General features: G+C 33.2%; 1 long non-coding RNA gene across 1 annotated transcript; it reads right to left on the reverse strand.

Moving 5' to 3' along the window:
• Nucleotides 1-17,614: 17,614 nt before the first annotated feature.
• LOC128293854 (uncharacterized) lies at nt 17,615-19,798 on the reverse strand. Its single transcript, XR_008283968.1, has 2 exons — nt 19,673-19,798; nt 17,615-17,827 (listed from the first exon to the last, which is right to left on the reverse strand). It is a non-coding gene; the product is annotated as an uncharacterized LOC128293854 (long non-coding RNA).
• Nucleotides 19,799-20,129: the final 331 nt, after the last annotated feature.

Genomic DNA, 20,129 nt, shown 5'->3' on the forward strand with positions numbered 1-20,129 from the left:
CCTCATATGATACTCTTGATTCATTTGAGTTAAATCCGTTCACTCAATACAATTTCATTTTATCTTATTGTCACCAATGTGTCTTTTTAATGATAAATATGATCACTGTCAACAAATAGTTGTGATAAATTGCTCATACAAGAAGAAGCAACTAGTGACCACATTCCATATTTATCAATCCACACAATACAAATGAGAGAATATCATTAACTCTTTAATCGAGCTATGAATTCCATTGTTGCTAGTAAAGCCATGCCATACACAAGTCATGTACCCAACATACTAGTTATGGGCTCGATCATGTTTAGAGCAAGGCCTCAACTTATATTAAAACACATGAGTTACATATGCATGACCAATGACTAACTCAGGATTTACGTAAATCACATCATGAATTTCACAAGTTAATAAATTCACAAACGGATTCAAAATTAATTCAACTTGGGTCCAGTCCAATGTATCATTCTTTCAATAAGCACATCTATGCCTCTACATGTGAAGTCAACAGCTCTGATAGCCAAGACTAATCATCTCCACAATTGGAATTGTAGACGACATAATAATCCTTCTAAGTATTTGAATCAAACTCTCACTTTGAATCTTTTACAAGATTATGGACTCATTTAGATTATCTACTAAATTAAGTTGTCTTTCTTGCAATGTAAACATTCTTATAGTGCCACTTATCATCAGTTTGAACTTAGACAATCAATGAGATAATATTTGATTGTCACAATGTAACACCCCTAACTCGTAACCGTCATCAGAACAGGGTTATAGAGCATTACCAGAGTTTACAGAACAATAGATAATTCATGTCATTTAGTATTCACATCTGAAAATAATCATCACTACAGGAAAATAGACTTTTAACGACATTTTTTTAGCCTAAAAACGCCGCTAAAACTATTTGCAGCGTTTTTAAGCACCGTTAAAAGTGGCCTTTAGCGGCGTTTGTGTGAGAAGTGCCGCTAAAAGTCATGGCCTTTAGCGGCGTTTGTGGGAGAAGCGCCGCTAAAAGTCATGGCTTTTAACGACGTTTGTGATAGAGGCGCCGCTAATAGTCATGCCTTTTAGTGGCGTTTGTGGGAGAAGCGTCGCTAAAAGTCATGGCTTTTAGAGGTGTTTGTGGTAGAAGCGCCGCTAAAAGTCACGGCTTTTAGCATCACTTTTTGTTACAAATGCCGTTAATTTTGGAAAAATTGCAAATGTACATTTTTCACCAATATCCCACCTTTTTTGCATTAAATCCAACCAATAACAGCAAATATAGCATGAAATCCAACCAATAACAACAAATATAGCATGAAATCCAACCAAAAAAGCAAATGTAGCATAAAAATTAAAACCAAAAACATTAAATCTAAATGATACTTCAACTTTAACGAAAGATATATGATGTAAATTAATAAATGAAGTATAACTTTAAATATTCTTACAATAATGTTAAATGTGAAAATGTTAAAAATATTCTTACAACGAGAAAACAAATGTCTAAGATGGCGACTTTTGCGACTGCTGAAACACCTCCATCATATGCTTAAGCTGTAGCTAGAGCTCATCTTACTTTCTGCTCTGCTTTGCCTCCCTCACTGCTGCCGCTACCTCTTTCGCTACTGCATCCGCTCTAAGCTGTTGCTGGAGTTCTTTATATTTTCTTTGAACCTCAAAAATTTGCTCAACTGTGCTCGCTTGCATCTGAGCTATCTGGTCTCTTAACCTCTGAACTTCAGCTTGAGCTTGACTCCCGGAAGGTATGTATTGCTGGGAGCCGGATCCAAAATATTGGGTCGGGGTAACACCAGATCCTTGAAATCAAACCTGACAATACCTTTCAGGACCCAAAACTTCAGTAATAATTCTGTTATCAATGTTTTCAAGATTAACAGAACTATAAGTCGAAGCAATCGCTTCATACTCTGCCTTCTTCTCCTTTAGTTTCTCCTAATAAATCAATCAAAGAGTTAGAAATGAAATATATAATAAAAAGGAATGCAACATAACTTAACATTGTTTAAAACTACTAACGACAAACTAAACCATTATAATTAAACATTATAAATATTTATAATAAATAAAATTTTATTAAGTAAATATACCTTAATTTCTCCAACTTCGGATGTCATAAGAGATTCATCTTTCTTCCTATGCGTAATCTCAAAAAGCTGAAGGCGTCCAACTTTTTGACCAAACGAGGCTTCTTACAATTTAGTAGTAAAAATATTTTAATAGTATAAAATTCATTAATATTTAGGGTTTAGGAAATTCATAATACCTCGGCCTTAGCTACAGAAGCAAAACTTCTCGACCCTGCCGTGTGCGTGAATTTTTGTTTTTGCCTACTGCTTGTTACAACTCGCTCACGGTTCTACATAATGAAATAATTATTACGTATATAGTAAACACTATATACTAAAAAATTTATAAGAGTTTAGAAGTACGTAATACCTCTCCTTTCTTTGAATTCCAGAATCTAACCGCATCTTCCCATTAGTACCTCAACATTCCCGGCGGGACATTTCGCAATTTTTCTTCGAGGGTTATGTCTTTCTTAAAATCTTCTTTTTTCAAATTGCTTTTATGGTCTCTCCATTTTTTACCCAATGCCTTCTTGATATAGTCGTCCGAGACCTCTAAAGCAAATCTCTTCTAAAAAAACACAAGTTTAGAATGTAAATATAAATGAAACTTAAACCAAAGTATTATAAATTACATTCACGTTTTGTTACCTTAATATTATCGAGAGCTTGATTTTTGTTGCTATCAAGCAAGTGATGCCATGATTCGTAGTTGATGGGCAACATATTGGCTTTTCGTGCTACAATGCCCAAATGGCCTGCTAAAAGTGGAGCTTCAGATCCAACAGGCTGACCATGACTGTTTCTACTTACTTTGACACGCTAGACAAGAAGTCGTACAAATATTTAAGTAGCGTACGTCCTTGACCTCTGCGCGTGCCACCGGTTTCAGCTGAAAAACGGTATATTATTATCTTAAAATTGAAAATAAATCAATAATAAAAGTCAACACAAATGTAAAATAAACTTAACATTACTTTGAAATTCTGCAGACTCCTCAAGTGTCTCCGGCACATTCGAAGATCCAACCACTGTCTTCTATTCACTATTTGCTTCTTCTGAATTTGGAGTATTCTAGACAATACTTAAATCTCGTAATCTTCTTCTACACATTTTTCCTGCAATACACATAAAATAGTTGAAATTTTAGTAACTAATTACAATAATAATAGTACAAATAAAATAGTTGAAATGTTTTACAAGAATAAGATTTAAAGTATAATATTACATATAATTAAAAAAATCGTAAAATCTTACTACATCGTTATTCGTAAATATCTTCGTCCACATCATGTCAAACCCATTGATGTTGTGTACTAGTACTAGGGATATTTTCATCTAAGTTTTGTTCTGGAAAAGGCAATGTTTCTGATCTGTCGATGATGTCATCTCTATTTCCATTGCCCATGTCAAACAAGTCTCTAGGGGTGTTCCAGAGTACAACATACCAACCCTCATCAGTTGGATCTTTCAAACAAAAAACTTGTTTCACTTGAGAAGAAAATACACATGGCTCGTCCATCAATTGATGTCCAGTGTGAATCAAGCGAGAGAAATTAACCATTGTAAAACCAAATTGATCTTTTTTAATTCCGCGAACAGTATTAACATCAGCTCAATCACACCGAAATAAGACAACTTTCCATTTGCCATAGTAATCCAACTCAATAATGTCAGTAAGAAGTCCGTAATACTCCACATTACCCTCAACTTGATTACTGTCCCTAGCACTAACATAACTTGTAATTGAAGAATTAACAACAATTCCACAATTTTGAGTTCTCCTCATTCTCTCGCGATATTTTGTATGAAATCTGTATCCATTGATGAGGAAGACACTATATCTTTTTATTACTCTGTTTAGACCTTGGGAAAGCCATTTAACTTCGTCATTAACGTCCTTCAACTCCAAACCTATTGAATCGAAAGTAAATTGAGTAATTATAAATGTATTATGTAAAAACATTCTTATTTGATTAACTAAATTTCGCGATTATGTGTAACTTATTAACTTCAGTTACATACCGTTTGGCTTAACCCTTCATGAAAAGATTCTGTGAATAACTTATTAATCTCTTGATGTTGTAATCTTCGGGAGCGTGAACGAGATCTCAAGATTTGTTTGTACTCACTATGTTAAAAAGAAGTTTAATTGGATAGAAGATAAAGAAATCAAAACGACAAATGTGTAAGGAAGTTTTAGAACTTACTTGCGTAACAGTTCAATTGAATCATGGTGAAAAAGTACATATCGATGTGCTTGTATCCAAGATATATCATCTAATTTTGCAATTTCAACTTTCCCGATTGGTTCTCCATAACTTTGGAATAAATAAGTTATGATCATTGAGCCCAACATTTCTACTTGGTCTATTCAATCATGTTTCAACATCTTCTAAATATCTAGAACAGAAAGTCATGCACTCCTCTGCCAAGTAGCCTTCAGCAATTGATCCTTTTGGATAATGCTTATTACGACAATAAGACTTCAATTTGCTTAGGAACCTAAACACAATATACAATATTTATCAAAAGTTGTAACTAAATGTATAGAGGTGAATGAATGAATACTTGACAAATTAATTAGCACCTTTCTATAGGATACATCCAGCGATAGAAAACCGGTCCACCAAGTATTGCTTCATGAGGGAGATGGATTACCAAGTGCACCATAATAGTGAAGAAGGATGTAACAGCCTAATTTTCAATGGTGTCGGGAATAGAGATTTGAGATCACTAAATTCGACGAGTGAGTTGAAAATTTAATAAATTAATACCTATGAGTTAAATGTGAATATAGAAGTATTTTTGAATTAGTGAATTTGGTGATTTAAAAGATTAATTAGATTGGGTCGAGAATGAGGTATCGAGACCTCGACTTCATAAACCGAGCCATAAAAATTTTTAAAAATATTTATGGAGTGTTAGTGATGTAGTATTAAAATTTCGTCAGAAAATTTTGACGTTTGGGTGGTTAATTAAATAAAAAGAACTAAATTGAAAAAGGTATAAAAGTTGTTAAAAAGATTAAATAGCTCAATTGTCAAATGAGGAAGGACCTAAAGTGTAAATAAGCCAAAAAGAGATATTTTGGGTGGCAATAGCTGAGAAAAATCAGGAAAAGGGTGAAAGAAAGGAAAATTTGGAAAATTGCCAAAATTAGCTAAATAAAAATGGGACCAAATTGGAATATCTAGAATTCTCTTCATTTTTTCTTCATTCTCATAAGCCAAAACACCATAGGAGGGGTTTTTTAAGCTGGTATTCCATAATTTTGCACCAAGTGAGTTAATCCTTGCCTTTTTCTTATAATTTTTGTGTTTTTAAGACTTTTACAACTAGGTCCTACTATTAAATTCATTAATTTTTGATTTCATGGATGAAATTGAAAGTTATCATGGTTGAGTGCTGTAATTTTATGATGAAATAACATGAAATTGAAGCTTTAATTTGTTTATGATATGATTTTATTAGGTAATTTCAATAGAAATTGATTTTTAGGACCTAATTGTGAAAATGTTTGGAATTAAAGTCTAGTGCTGAAATTATGATTCCCAAAGGTTATAAAGTAGTTTAAAGTGATAGAATAAAGTTTTAATTGAGAAAAATCAGCTCAATTGAGAGGTTAATTGAGTAGGGACGAAATTATTATTTATTAAAAGCTTAGGGGAAAAATGGTAATAAACATCTTGCACTAAAATAGTTTTGGATAGCAGTAGTAGGCTAACTTTGAAAAATCACCATAAATTGTAGAAATCGAATTAGAAGATGAAAAAAATATGGAATTAAATCTTATTGAGTCTAGTTTCTTATAGAAGAAACTATGTAAGCAATGGAGTTTTAAATCATGAGATATAATAAATTTTGTAAGACAAGATCAGAATGAATTTGGGTTCCCCTGTTCTAGCTTTGAAAAATCATAGAAATAAAAATAATTAGGGTCTTAAATTTATATTTTTAGAATTATTAATGAGTCTATTTTCAAGAGAAACAAATGGGAACATTATTCGAATATTGTACGAGGAGATAATTAATTTTTAGTGAAGAAGGGTTGAAGCGTCAGAACAATGAAACAGGGGTGACTTTAAAGAATAAACTATACTTATTGGTTAAAACAAAAATTTTGAAAATTTTATATAATAAGATATGTGAGTCTAGTTTCATGGAAAATTAGCGGATCTTAATTTGGAGTTCTGTAGCTCATGATAAAAATAATTTAGTGACTATGGCACAGATGGATTGCCTGAATATTCACATAAGTAAACATTGAAAATTATGGATAATGTTACTTACAAGTGTGTTATTTATACTAAGGATGTGGATGGAGAGGAGGAAGAGGAAAATATACATATATATATATATATATATATATATGAATGACTTGTGTATAAATTGATCACATGCCCAGTTATAATCGATAAATGTTGAATTAAAAATGATATAATGTTTTATTTGGAATATTTATTATGAGATTATGATTATCATTTTAATATAAAAATTGAACTTGTGAGTTTTATGCCTAAATTTTAGTGATCATTTGTTAATTTTATGAATTTCATGATGTTATTTCATATGTATTGATGATAAAATCATGAATAATGTAAAAGTATGAAAATTGAATAAATGATCAAATTGAGCACTTTAGTTCAGTGACAAGATGAATTGACGGAAAAGACCATGGTTGGACCATGACAACAAGTGATAAGTGATAGTTTCGGCTACATTTATCTGATCAAGGACAAGTGAAAGTGATAAGTGATAGCTTCGGTTACACTTATCTGATCAAGGAAAAATGACAAGTGAAAAGTGGTAGCTTTGGCTACCTGATTAGTGAAAAGTGGTAGCTTTGGCTACCTGATCAGTGAAAAGTGGTAGCTTTGACTACCTGATCAGTGAAAAATGGTAGCTTCAGCTGACTGATCAATGAATAGTGGTAGCTTCGGCCACAAGTGACAAGTTATTTCTGTGTAAGATCATATCTAGGATATGGCATCAGAGTGATATGTGCATTTGTGTAAGACCATATCTGGGATATGGGATCGGTGTGATATGTGTATAAGATGTAAGACCATAGCGGGGCTATGACATTTTAGTAAAAAGTGATGAATTGACGGATAAGTCCATGGTTTCACCATGGCATAATGAAAGAGAAGAGGTAAGAGCATAGCTAAGCTATGGCATTCTAGTGAAAAGACCATAGCTATACTATGGCATCAGTGATTATCAGTGAAATTCAGTGCATATTGATTTAGACCAATTCCGTAAGACATTCAGTAATTTGACAAAGTTTGGTAAGTGTTACATGGAATTATGTGATATAAGGAAGTACAAGTTGATAAGACATGAGTATAGAACTTAGTTGATGAATGAATTCATTTGTGATTATATAATTGTTCAGATTGAATGTACTGTCCATATGTATTAATAATTCAAATGTTTTAATGAATAAAGTTCCGATATAGAATAAATTGAACATGAGACAAATAATTATGAAATTGAACTCGAAATTCATGAAAATGACGGTTATTGATATATGGAGACATGAGACATTGGTATATGAATATGATAAATGTTTGATAAATATGTTCATTAATAATTATGGAATTATGTACCTTATGTGTTCCATTTGCATAAAGATGATATTTCAAATACTTTGATGAGTAAAGCTTAAATATGAAATAGTATGAAATCGAGACAAGTTGTTATGAAAATATATTTAAATTATCTATAAGTGTTTCGTACTCCTTGGTAATGCCTCGTACTCTATTCGGCGACTGATACAGGTAGGGGTGTTACAAAGGAAGGTGGAAAGATCCTCTCCAAATTGGATAAAGTCAAAGCGGCTCGATCCTGTACTTTCTCAAGTTCTTCAACATCTAAAACTTTACCACAAATAACTTTCATTGTATTGGATAGTTCAATTATACAAGACATCACTTTTTTTGACATACAGCACCGTAAAGCAACTGGGAGTAAATCTTGCATCAAGATGTGGTAATCATGAGATTTTAATGAATATAGTCTTCGATCTTTAAGACTCACACATTGAGATATATTTGATGCATACGCATCTGGGACCTTTATATCCTTCAACACCATGCAGAACACTTCTTTCTCTTTCTTTGACATTGCAAAAATAGAAGGCGGCAATCGATATTTCCCATTCGGAAGTACTTGAGGATGAAGATCACGCCGAATTCTCATGTCAACTAAATCAAGTCAACTCTAAAGATTGTCTTTTAATTTTCCATCGACATTCAAAATTGTCCCAATTATGTTCTCGCAGACATTCTTCTCAATATGCATGACATCAAGATTGTGGCGTAAAATGTTGTGCTTCCAATAAGGCAACTCAAAAAAATACCCTTGTTTTTCCACAAGTCGGCCTCATTAGGATCATCCTCATCATCAGATTCATCATCAGAATCATCCCTCGATCTTCTCTTTGTTTGCGTGTTAGGTGGTTGATTCATCTTCCCATAACAAAAATTGATATCTTTTAACATAAACAAGATTTTAGATCCAACGGTCTGCTCAGGAGCTCCTCTGTACTCTTCAGTACCGTCAAATAGAGTCCTCTGAAATCTAAATTTATGATTTCCATCTGACCACCGACGATGGCCCATGTAAGAGACTTCTTCCTATTATACAACCATTTCGAACAAGTTTGTATAGCACAACAAGGACAGGCAGAACGTCCTTTAGTATTCCAACCCGATAAATTAGCATAAGCCGGGAAATCATTAATTGTCCACAACAAAGCTGTACGTAAATTAAAGTTCTCCTTTCTCAATACATCATATGTCTCAACACCAAACCATAACTGTTTTAACTCTTCAATAAGTGGCTGCAAATAGATGTCAATATCATTTCTGAGACCTTTCTCTCCAGGGATAATCATAGATAATATAAAAGAAGATTACTTCATGCAAATCCATGGAGGCAAATTATAAGGAACAAGCATACAGGCCAAGTACTGTATGGAGTACTCATGATTTTAAAAGGATTAAAGCCGTTAGCTGCTAGCCCAAGCCTCACATTTTGAGGATCGCTTGCAAAGCTTGGAAATTTACTGTCAAATGATTTCCAAGCTAAAGAATTAGCAGGATGCCTTAATAATCCATCATCGGTCCGTTGATCATTATGCCACCTCATAGAATCGGTTGTCTTTGACGACATGAAAAGCCTCTGAAGTCTTGGTATTAGGGGAAAATATTGCCAAACCTTGACTGGCTTCTTTCTTAACTGTGCCCCGCCTTTATCCGCATTCACATATTCTGTATTCCCATTCATCTAACGAGACTTACCGCAAACATGACAAGACTGTTGGTTCTTCTGATCACCCCAATACAACATGCAATCATTTGGGCAACTATGAATTTTATCGTACCCAAAACCCAAATCTTTTATTAGTCTCTTCATATCTTGACAAGACTGGGGGGGTTTTGAAAACGAAAACATCTCTCTCAGAAACTCTAGTAGCATTGTAAAAGAGTTTCCGTTCTACGCTCCCAAACATTTTAAGTGAAATAGACGAATATAGAAGGACAATTTCGAATTTTTTGATCCCTCGTAAAGTTCTTCGTTCATTTTATTAAATAAATTGTAGAACTTCACCTCTTTTTCATTTGGCTCCTCATCAAGTGCACTTTTTCCCATTTCGCAAAAAACATTTCCACCAATATTACAATCATCGGATGCAATAAAGTCAGGTGGAAACAATTGCTCACCATGACTATGCATATTAAATGCATCCTGCAACATACCTTCCATGTCATCTTGTCTAACATACTGGTGGTAATCAGTATCAGGATAAGTCGGATTAATCGTTGAAGAAGTTCCACTAGATGTATACTCTCCATGGAAAATTAATTTTTTATACCCCCGAATAAAGCCATCAACAATTAGATGTTCGTAGACAACTTCACGAAAATGTTAATTGGTGTTGCCACACTTCTTACACGGGAAAAGAATCATATTCTCTTGGCTTGCTTTTTGAAATGCAAAATTTAGAAAAGTTTGTACTCCATTTCGATAGGCGTTGCTTACCCTTGACAATTTCATCCAACTCCTATCCATTTCGTAGTTCTTGAAGTCTAAACTTGAAAATAAATTACACGAGTAAGTTGTTTATTTATAAGTATAATTAAGTTATATAAGTTATGATATTATGTAAGTTATAAAAGTTATGTAGGTTATGTGAGTTATTTGAGTTATGTAAGTTATGTAAGTTATATAAGTTATGTAAGTTATGTGGGTTATGTAAGTTATGTAAGTTATGTAAGTTATGTAAGTTATATAAGTTATATAAGTTATGTGAGCTATGTAAGTTCAAGTATATATTTTACGTACTAGTGATGTATTCAAGTATATATATTTTAAAATCTTATAAATTTTGCACATTAATAATTTATACAAGTATAAATTCTTACATATTAAAATGATATAATATTTTAATTATTTTTAGCATTCTATTTTCTTAGATTTAATATGTTCTTATATATTAAATTTGACAATAAATTTATTACTTGAGATTCCATTTTTTATACAGGAAAAAAATTTGACAATGTGGAAAATCACATGAAAAAAATTATTTTAATTAAATAATATTTATAAAAATTATATTAATTTAATAATATTTAAATAAATTAATTCAAATTATATTAATTAAAATAAGATTGAACCTTGTTTTAATATAGACATGTCTTTTGCTTTTATTTGACAAATCACATGTGTAGTTAAAATATAGATGTACAATAGTTTAGACTTAATTTAATTTAAGTTTTGCAAGGCATCTTTTCTTAAGTACATGTTAAATCATTGTGTGAACATCCGTATTTAGCTTAAAAGCTATGATTTATTTTGAATAAAAGTTTAACTTAAATGATGAAAAGGACGATAATATTTGTGATAAAACGTATGAGAATATTTCAATAATAATTTAAATTTAAGTATAAAAATATATAAAATATTTTATTAAATATTTGTATAGGAGATGGGATATATTATACTAATAATTTAATTTATTAAAAATCGTGATAGAAATATAGAAATATTAAATCACAAATTACAAAAATAGGGTAGAAAAAATTCACGTGGCAAGCATACATGTAAAGAGGTATAATATTATTAAAAGGTTGCAAATTGAGCAGAAATGATCCCTTTTACAATATTAATGCAAGTAAGAATATACGCATTGGAACCAGTAGCCCAAGCGAAGCGAGGCAAATGAAGTGGAAGTTGGTGTACATGTGCAAACATGTGTGTGATATCTAGAAACTGTCAATTTTAACCTCAATGCCGAGAAAGGTATATACCTAATTATAAATTGTACTTAGCTTGGTAGATTTCAATGGAGAGACATCAAATAAAGATTTAGCCTATACTAAACATACATACCTCTTAGAAATTGTAAATTGGATGGTAGCGTCGATTCCAGCAAATTAAATTACACCTGCAAACAATGAACATCCATGAAATTAAAAAATAATCTAAGGATAAAGAAGAATTAAATAAGTTAAAAACATGATCCATTAATGTATTTCTTCTTTCTTCCCCTCATCAGGACATAACTGGTACATATTATTAATTATAGTTCGAAAATACTAAGTCCATGCCATGATAACATAGGGGTGATACCAAAATGCAACTAAAACAATTATCGAGTCCAATTAAATTTAATGCACTCAAGGTCAAATTTAGAACTATTACCAGTGGTGATACATCGCTAATAACATTAAGAGCAATGCATAAACAAACATCCACAATAGGTGCACAATAAGCACTAAAGCATTAAACTCCTATGGCACTAAGAGAACATCAAGATTAGACAAGCACAAAACCAACAAACAACATACTTAGAAATAAAAATAGAAAAGATTAAATTCCAAGGAATTGCATCATATTTTAACCTACTAACAAATATAGGTTCCCTTCCTTGCACACAAATTTTCATCATACTTTTACATCATCCAAGACTTTGAAAAACTTAGAAGGTCGAATAAGTTCATATCACAGATTATACCATCGAGGTAAAAGCGGAAAGTGTGAACTCATTTATATCAATGACAAATACTAAACTCAACTGGTTACAATTTGAGATTAAGGTTTTTTGAACATGCTTGCCATAATTACAAATGATACTGCTTCAAAATCAAACAGAAAATTACATAGAAATTTTCATGCTTTATGCTAATGCAAGCTTCAAAGACCATAAAAGTAAAAATATATCAATATATCATAGAGATTCATTTCACAATAAAGTTGATGGGAATGTACAAGCCAGAAACCAAATTCCCAAGATTAGTAAAAATCTGTATTCAATTTCTCTGTATTCTACTATTTCCATCTCGATACAACAACAAATCATATATATATATATATTAAGTCATCTAAGTAGCACAACAAAAAAGAGAGCATATACGAAAGATGAACAAAAAAGCAACTCTTTATGATACACAAGAAGAAGAAAGAGAAAAAAAACGTACCCTTTATCTTTCCCTTCTTCCCCTTTCTCTTCTATTCAGTATCCAAAGGTAAATATGATGATGAAGTAGCAGGTGAAGCTGCTGCAGAAGATTGTGATTCCTCCACCAGTAATTTCTCTAACCCGGGTTTCAATTCCCTGTTACAAAAATCGGAAAGGATCGAACCAATAAAATGAGAATCGCGAAGAAGATGGGTGAAATAGCTGAGTGAGGGTTTCGGCTTACCGATTGGTTGTAGCAGGGGAGTGCGACGGTGACACAGCAAATGGTCGAGTTGACGACGATGCAACAGATGATAGGGTTCGGCGATGGAGAGATGGGTTGGGTTTCGATTTGCTGAAAATTTAGGGTTAGGGGGAAAATTTTAGGGGGAAATTTTAAGGGGAAAACACTTAAGGTTTTTCGGGTATATCTTTGGGGATAAAAGGTTGGAAAAAAAACGACGCTGTTTAGGTAGAAAACTGAATACCTTTTGCGGCGTTTTCAACCAAGTACCACTAACTACAAAGTATAAAACGTCACCGTTTGACTCACATATTACACATATTTGCGGCATTTTTGACCAAAATGCCGGTAATGCATAGCCTATTGCAACGTTTTAGAACAAACGCCACTAACAACAAAGATAAAACAACATTGTTTTTAGGACTTGTAATACACTTTGTGGCGTTTCATGGAAGTGCCACTAAATAAAAAGTATAAAACGTCACCGTTTTGCTAACTACTTATCACATTTTGCGGCGTTTTTAGTAAACACCACTAATAACAATGGAAAAACGTGGCCATTTTACTCACACGTTACACATATTTGCAGCGTTTTTGACTAAAACTCTGGTAATGCATAGCCTATTGCGGTGTTTTGAAACAAACGTCACTAACAGCAAGGATAAAACGACATCATTTTTAGGACTTGTAATGTACATTGGCGGTGTTTTATGGAAGCGCCACTAAATGAAAAGCATAAAACGTCACCGTTTTGCTAACCACTTATCACATTTTGCGGCGTTTTTAGTAAACGCCACTGATAACAATGGTAAAACGATGCCGTTTTACGAAAACCTAACACATATTTGTGACGGTTTCTGCTAAAACGCCGGTAATAAATATGATATTGCGGCGATTTACAAGAAACGCCACTAATGCCTTTAAAAATTAAATTTATTTAATATAAATTGAAAGTAATATAAATTAAAAACAATCACTATATACCCAAAAACTTTAAAATTATTTTAAATAATAGTATTTTAATTTTTCCTTTTAAATAAATAATTTTTGAAATTTAACTAATATTTTAAAGAATTAGATAAAATTTGAAATATTGAAAATTATTTAAAATTTGAAATCTTGAAAATTATTCTAAATTTGAAATCTTTAGAATTTGAAATTATTTAATATATAAATTAAAAAACAACCCCGAACCCTTAACCCTTAAACCCCTAACCCTTGTCCCTTTAATCCTATAACCCCTAAAACATATCCCTTTAAACCTTAAACCCATAACCTCATAACCCCTATCCACTATCACATTAACCCTAAACCCTAAACCTTAAACCTTACATCATAGCCTTTAAACCATAAACCATAATCCCTAAACCCATAATCCTTAAACCGATAATCCATAAACCTTAAAATATTAACTCATAAACCATAAACCCCTAACCTATGTCCCCTTAACCCCTAACCACTAAGGTGTACCTATAGCGGCATTTTTAGAAAAAGCGCCGCTAATGCTTAATCTTTAGCGGCGTTTTTGAAAAGCGACGCTAAAGCCACTAAAGGCTCAATACAAAACGACGATGTTGTGTTAAATTTTTTGCGGCATTTTTTAAAAAGTGCCGCTAATACTCGATCTTTAGCAGCGCTTTTCAAAAATCGCCGCTAAAGCCGCTTAAGTTCAGTTAAAACGACGACGTTGAGCATAAGTTTCGCGGCATTTTTTTAAAAAGCACCACTAAAGGTGAACCTATAGCGGCGTTTTTTAGAAAGCACCGCTAATGCTCGTTCTTTAGTGGCGTTTTTAAAAAAGCACCGCTAATGCTCATTCTTTAGCGGCGTTTTTCATTCAAACGCCGCTAAAAACCTGTTTTGCTGTAGTGCATACTGTCCCTTGAATGTACCCTTGAGGACCAATTTAAACATTAAAATCAAGTTGGGACTAAATCGAAATCTTAGAGAATTTTTTGCAAAATTTAAATTTTTTTCTTTAATACAGGGGTCACACACCCGTGTGAGTAGGCCGTGTGGCTCACACGGCCAAGTGACATGCCCATGTCTTAGGCCATGTGAGCATTCGATGTGAGGCACACGGTCATGTCCCAGCCCGTGTCTTTACTCGTGTAACCCTCTGACTTGTACCATACGGCCTGCCACACGCCTGTATGCTAGGTCGTGTGGTCAATTTAAATTTTCACAAATTAGGTGAAGGTTTTATACGGCCAAGACACACACTCATGTTCTAGGCTGTGTATCACACACGACTGAGACACATGCCCATGTCTCTACCCGTGTGCCCAACTCTGAGTATTCTGTTTCTAAATTTTAAGATGCAAGGGACACACGGCCAAATCACATGACTATGTGCCAGGCCGTGTGTCACACACGGTCAAGACACATACCCGTGTTTTTACCCGTGTAGACAAAATAAGGTAATTTCTTAGCCTTATTTCTCACCCAAATTTAACCTTCAACCTACAATAACATTTGCATACATTTTCCAACCAATTCAAGTCATATAAATCAAGCAAACATCATTAAAATGTATGAAATAGTATCACATATTCATATGATGAAACTTACCTTCTTGTATTGATTTATATTTTACCCTAATTTAATTTAACCAAACCACATACATATAAGCTAAAAATGATATATATATAACCTTATAATAACATACCAAAACAATCCATTTTTAGCCATTCCAATGGCTAAGTTACAAACAACTATTTACAAGCCAACATAGGCCAAGTTAACCTATACATGCCATTATATCAAAATAAGATTACTTTTTATACCAAAACAAGCTGGAGGATAGTGTGATGATACTCCAACCGATCTCCAACCTTTACAAGCTTCTGAGCACTATAAAACAGAGAAAAAAAAACCTAGTAAGCATTTAATGCTTAGTAAGTTCGTATAACAGGAATTTAGCTTACCATATATTTACATTTAAGATAAGCATACAATAATGCATCCAAGCAATTTGGTTTATAGCCTAAAACACAACTTCACCAATCGTGTTAGTCAAGTAATTCACATAATACCAAGAACATGGATTAGCTCATCATTTAATTTCTTTTATATACATATGCTTTCCATAACATTTTTCCATATTACATGTACACTTTAATGACAAATCATTTCAAATTCAGTTTAGCCATGTCAAAACTTTACCCGTTGAATTTATTTGAAATATCGAAGGATACACTCATATAGTACACTTTAACGTACACTACTATAATTTGTTAATTCATTTCTAGGGGTACCCAATTAGGGAACATAATTGGAAAGCACACTCTCGAGCTTTGTAATGGGAAGCTCACACAGAGTCATTTCAGGAAGCTCATAAAAAGCCTATCAAAAAGCTTATCCTGGCTATATAATGGGAAGCTCATAAGAGCCATAATTGGGAAGTTCACAAATAACTTTATCAGGAAACTCCGGATAGCCAATATTGAGAAGTTAAAGCAAGCATTATTAGGAAATTCATAAAGAGCCAATTTAATAGGAAGCTCACAAAAATCCTTTAATCGGGATGCTCATAAGAGTTAAGGTGTGTCCACAACAAATGTAGGATCATAATCTATCGAGACACTCCGCAGAGCTATAACGGAAAGCTCACTGAACCATATAACGGGAAGCTCGAGAGGGCTAATAACGAGATGCTCTTTCAAGCTATGGTGTGTTTGCAACATATACAGGACCACAACCAATACGGGAAATTATGTATCCATTGAACTTTATTTATTCAATCGGGACTTAATGTTTGTCAGACATTGTTGGATATAAGATTAATTTCATATACATAGCAACATTACAATCACATAGATGCAATTCAATTAACACATATGAATTCTCAATTTAGTTACACGAACCTACCTCGATACTTATTCGTATACGAATTCTACTAATCTGAAAATTTTTGTTTTCCTCGATCTAATTCCGTATTTGGTCTTTCCAGATCTATATAAATGAATTTAATCATCAATTTAATACAATTCATATTCAATTGGATTCAATTTACTCTCTAGGCAAAATTACCATTTTCCCTTATACTTTTCATAAATTTCGTCCCTAGGCTCAGAAAATAAAATTCATGCAATTTAATCCTTATTCCAAGCCTAACTGAAATTTTCATATAACATTTACAACACTTGTATTTCACAAAATTTAGAATTTTTCCATGGGTTTTACTATTTTTCAATTTAGTCCTTAAATAATGATTTCATCAAAATTCCTTTTGTAAAAGTTGTTAATCTATCAGCAACCTTCCATTTTCTACCATAAATTTCAAATTTTCAGCATATTCATCCATGAAAAAATTTCTATACTTTGATATCTGTTCAATTTAATCCCCAAAATAGATAGATTAAACTATCCTGATCTTAAAAATATAAAAAATAGTAAAAACGAGTTTAGAAAATGTAGCACCCCAAACCCGGCCCAGACGTTATGGCCGGATCTGACATGTCACATCGAAGCGTTCAAAACATTTTATATTGTTGATCCAGAAAAACCTACTTAGTGTTTTAAAAGATAATTTCATTATAGGTTAAAGTGAATGGAAGCTGTGCACCAGGTAGGAAACCGGAAAAGAGGAGGTGAGTCTATCGGACTACTTAAGTACCAAGCTCCCTTCGGATCCAATCCTAGACATGCACACCGCCATTGCCACACCTTAACATCATGTATATTTCTAGGAAACCGATTTGATTAAGTCATTTTTAGGAAAAGTGATTAATTTTGGAAAATACTTTCATTGCGGAAGCTTTGCTTGTTGTCGTGTTATTTTGAAATCAATTGTTGTTTTTTTTTGAAAACGCGCCCTAAAGCTATCCAATTTCAACAGTTAAAATAAGTAATACCTATCTTAGTAATACATATTAAAACCATCAAAAATAATTAAGCGGCCTTATTACATTTAAAAACCCAAACCTCAACGTAAATAATAGGATGTCCAGTTCACCAGAAGAAAACCAAACTTTCAGAACGGGTGGCCACTCCGAATTCCCTCATAGCTCCAAGCCCACTATGGTTGGGGATTTCCTGCGTGGATGAAAATAAAAGGGGCGAGTTTGGGGAAACTCAGTGTGTAAGGAAAACCCATTCAAAGCCCAAGTCAGCTCAAGCCTATTGGGCCTAAGCCCATTAAGGTAACAGTGGTACTAGACCAGAGCCCTTTTCAGATTACAACAAAATGGGCCTTAGCCCCTTATTCAGATAACAGTATGGCCCATAGGCCCATTTCAAAATACATGCAACATCAATAACATATGCAAGCCTATTTGGGGAGACTACTCAACCCACCAACCACTACACTCCACCGCACCAGCCCTACACTCCATGTGGGGAATAGCTCAACCCACCCATTTAACACTCCACGATTGCGGCCTTGTCGCTCGATTATCATAGAATTGAGGCAAAGCCTCCAAGACGTGGACAAGCCACTTTCAGTACTTCCTCCGTCAATATCCCAATTCCATGCATCAGATAATAACAACATGGCATGCAGTAAATAACAACAGTCAAACATGCATTTAGGTCCATTTAACTCTAGGGGTATTTCGGTAATTTATCTACTAGGGGTAAAACTATAAATTTTCCACTTTTAAAGGTATTTTAGTAATTTATCTATTTTAGGGTTTTTCATGCATATTCTTACTTTTCACGTACTAACAGAATCACGTACCGAGGGTTCTTACCGAATTGGGCCCGTTGGCCTATCATTCCAATTTTGGCCCATTAAGCCCAAAAATATCGAGGGCACGTAAATCATGCACTTTGCGGTCCAAATTTTGCAGCTTACCAAAAACATTAATCGATTTACCTCACGAGCATTACTTTTCGCAAATCTACAAAATACGAGTTTTCGGCATTTCGGCTTTTCGACTTTTGCCGATCCAGACTAAGAAAGAGGGTGTTAGTTACACACCTATTTGCAACGATATGCTAACGAGATCCACACACAAACTGCCTACAATTGGATTACTAACACATTAATCTAACTATTTAAATACAAACTATGTATTAACCCCTTACAATATTCGGCCAACCACACCTACAGATCATAGTAAGCTTATAAGAAATCAATAAGCAACTCATTAACAATTTTTTGTCAATGTTTACCACATAATCATAATCTCACTGCAAGCTGCCTTCCTGAACAATAGTCACTAAATCATTTATAACTGGAGCTACAAAACTCCAAATCAAGTGCCGTTAATTTTACCTGAAAATAGACTCATATATCTTCTATCCATAAAATTTTCAGAATTTTTGGTTTAGCCAATCAATACCAGATTTTTCTTAAAGTTTCCCATGTTTCACTATTTGACTAATCTGACCACTCTTCATTACGAATCAAATTTCTCATTGTAAAGAATTCAAAATATGTTCTCGTTTATTTCATTTGAAAATAGACTCATTAATATTTAATTACATAATTTATTCAGCTTCTAACTCATCTCCCACAATTTATGGTGATTTTCCAAATTCACGTTACTGCTGCTGTCCCAAGCAGATTTATTACCAAATCACTCTTTCACACATAACTTGCATGCATGTTTTTTTCAAACATGTATATCACCAATCAATCATCACATATCTATGATTTTACTTAAGTATAATAACCATTTCATCATTTTAAAGCACAACATATTAGCCGATTTTTCCCCTTAGCATCTAAGCACATGCATGCTCATTTGTTTGGCTCAACTTCACATATCTTCCATTTTTCATCAAAAGAACATGAAACAACAACCATTTCCTTCATTTTAATTCATAACCAAATGCTCACAACACAACCAAAAACCAAAATATGCTTCAAGAGTTAAGGTAGAATCAAGAAGAACTCATGAACATCAAGATAGAAGCAAACTACAATGAACTTACCTTTAATTTTCTTCCCCAAGTGACCGAACATTTAAGAGCTTTCTCCTCTCCTTTCTCTTCTCTAACTTTAGGCTATGATGAACAAAGATGGACAAAACTTTTTCCTTTTCACCCTTTTTTTTTAATAAAATTTCATATTTCATCCATTTAATTCTTTAATACAAAAGACATGAAATTCCCATCATGGAACATTTACCTAACCCATTATCATGGAACATTTACCTAACCCATTATCATGAAACATTTACCTAACCCACATTATCATGGAACATTTACCTAACCCATTATCAATTTGTATCAATTTGTACCATAAATTATGGATATCAAGTGCACATTTTGTCTACAACAACATGATGGCTAGCCACTTCATGTAAAATTGGAGGTTTGTCATGCAAATCCTCCTATTTTGCACTCCTATTTATTTGGCCACTTCAATTTAGCCTATAGCATTTTCAAA

The sequence above is a fragment of the Gossypium arboreum genome, chromosome 6 (assembly GCF_025698485.1).
Source record: "Gossypium arboreum isolate Shixiya-1 chromosome 6, ASM2569848v2, whole genome shotgun sequence".
Classification (NCBI taxonomy): Eukaryota; Viridiplantae; Streptophyta; class Magnoliopsida; order Malvales; family Malvaceae; genus Gossypium; species Gossypium arboreum.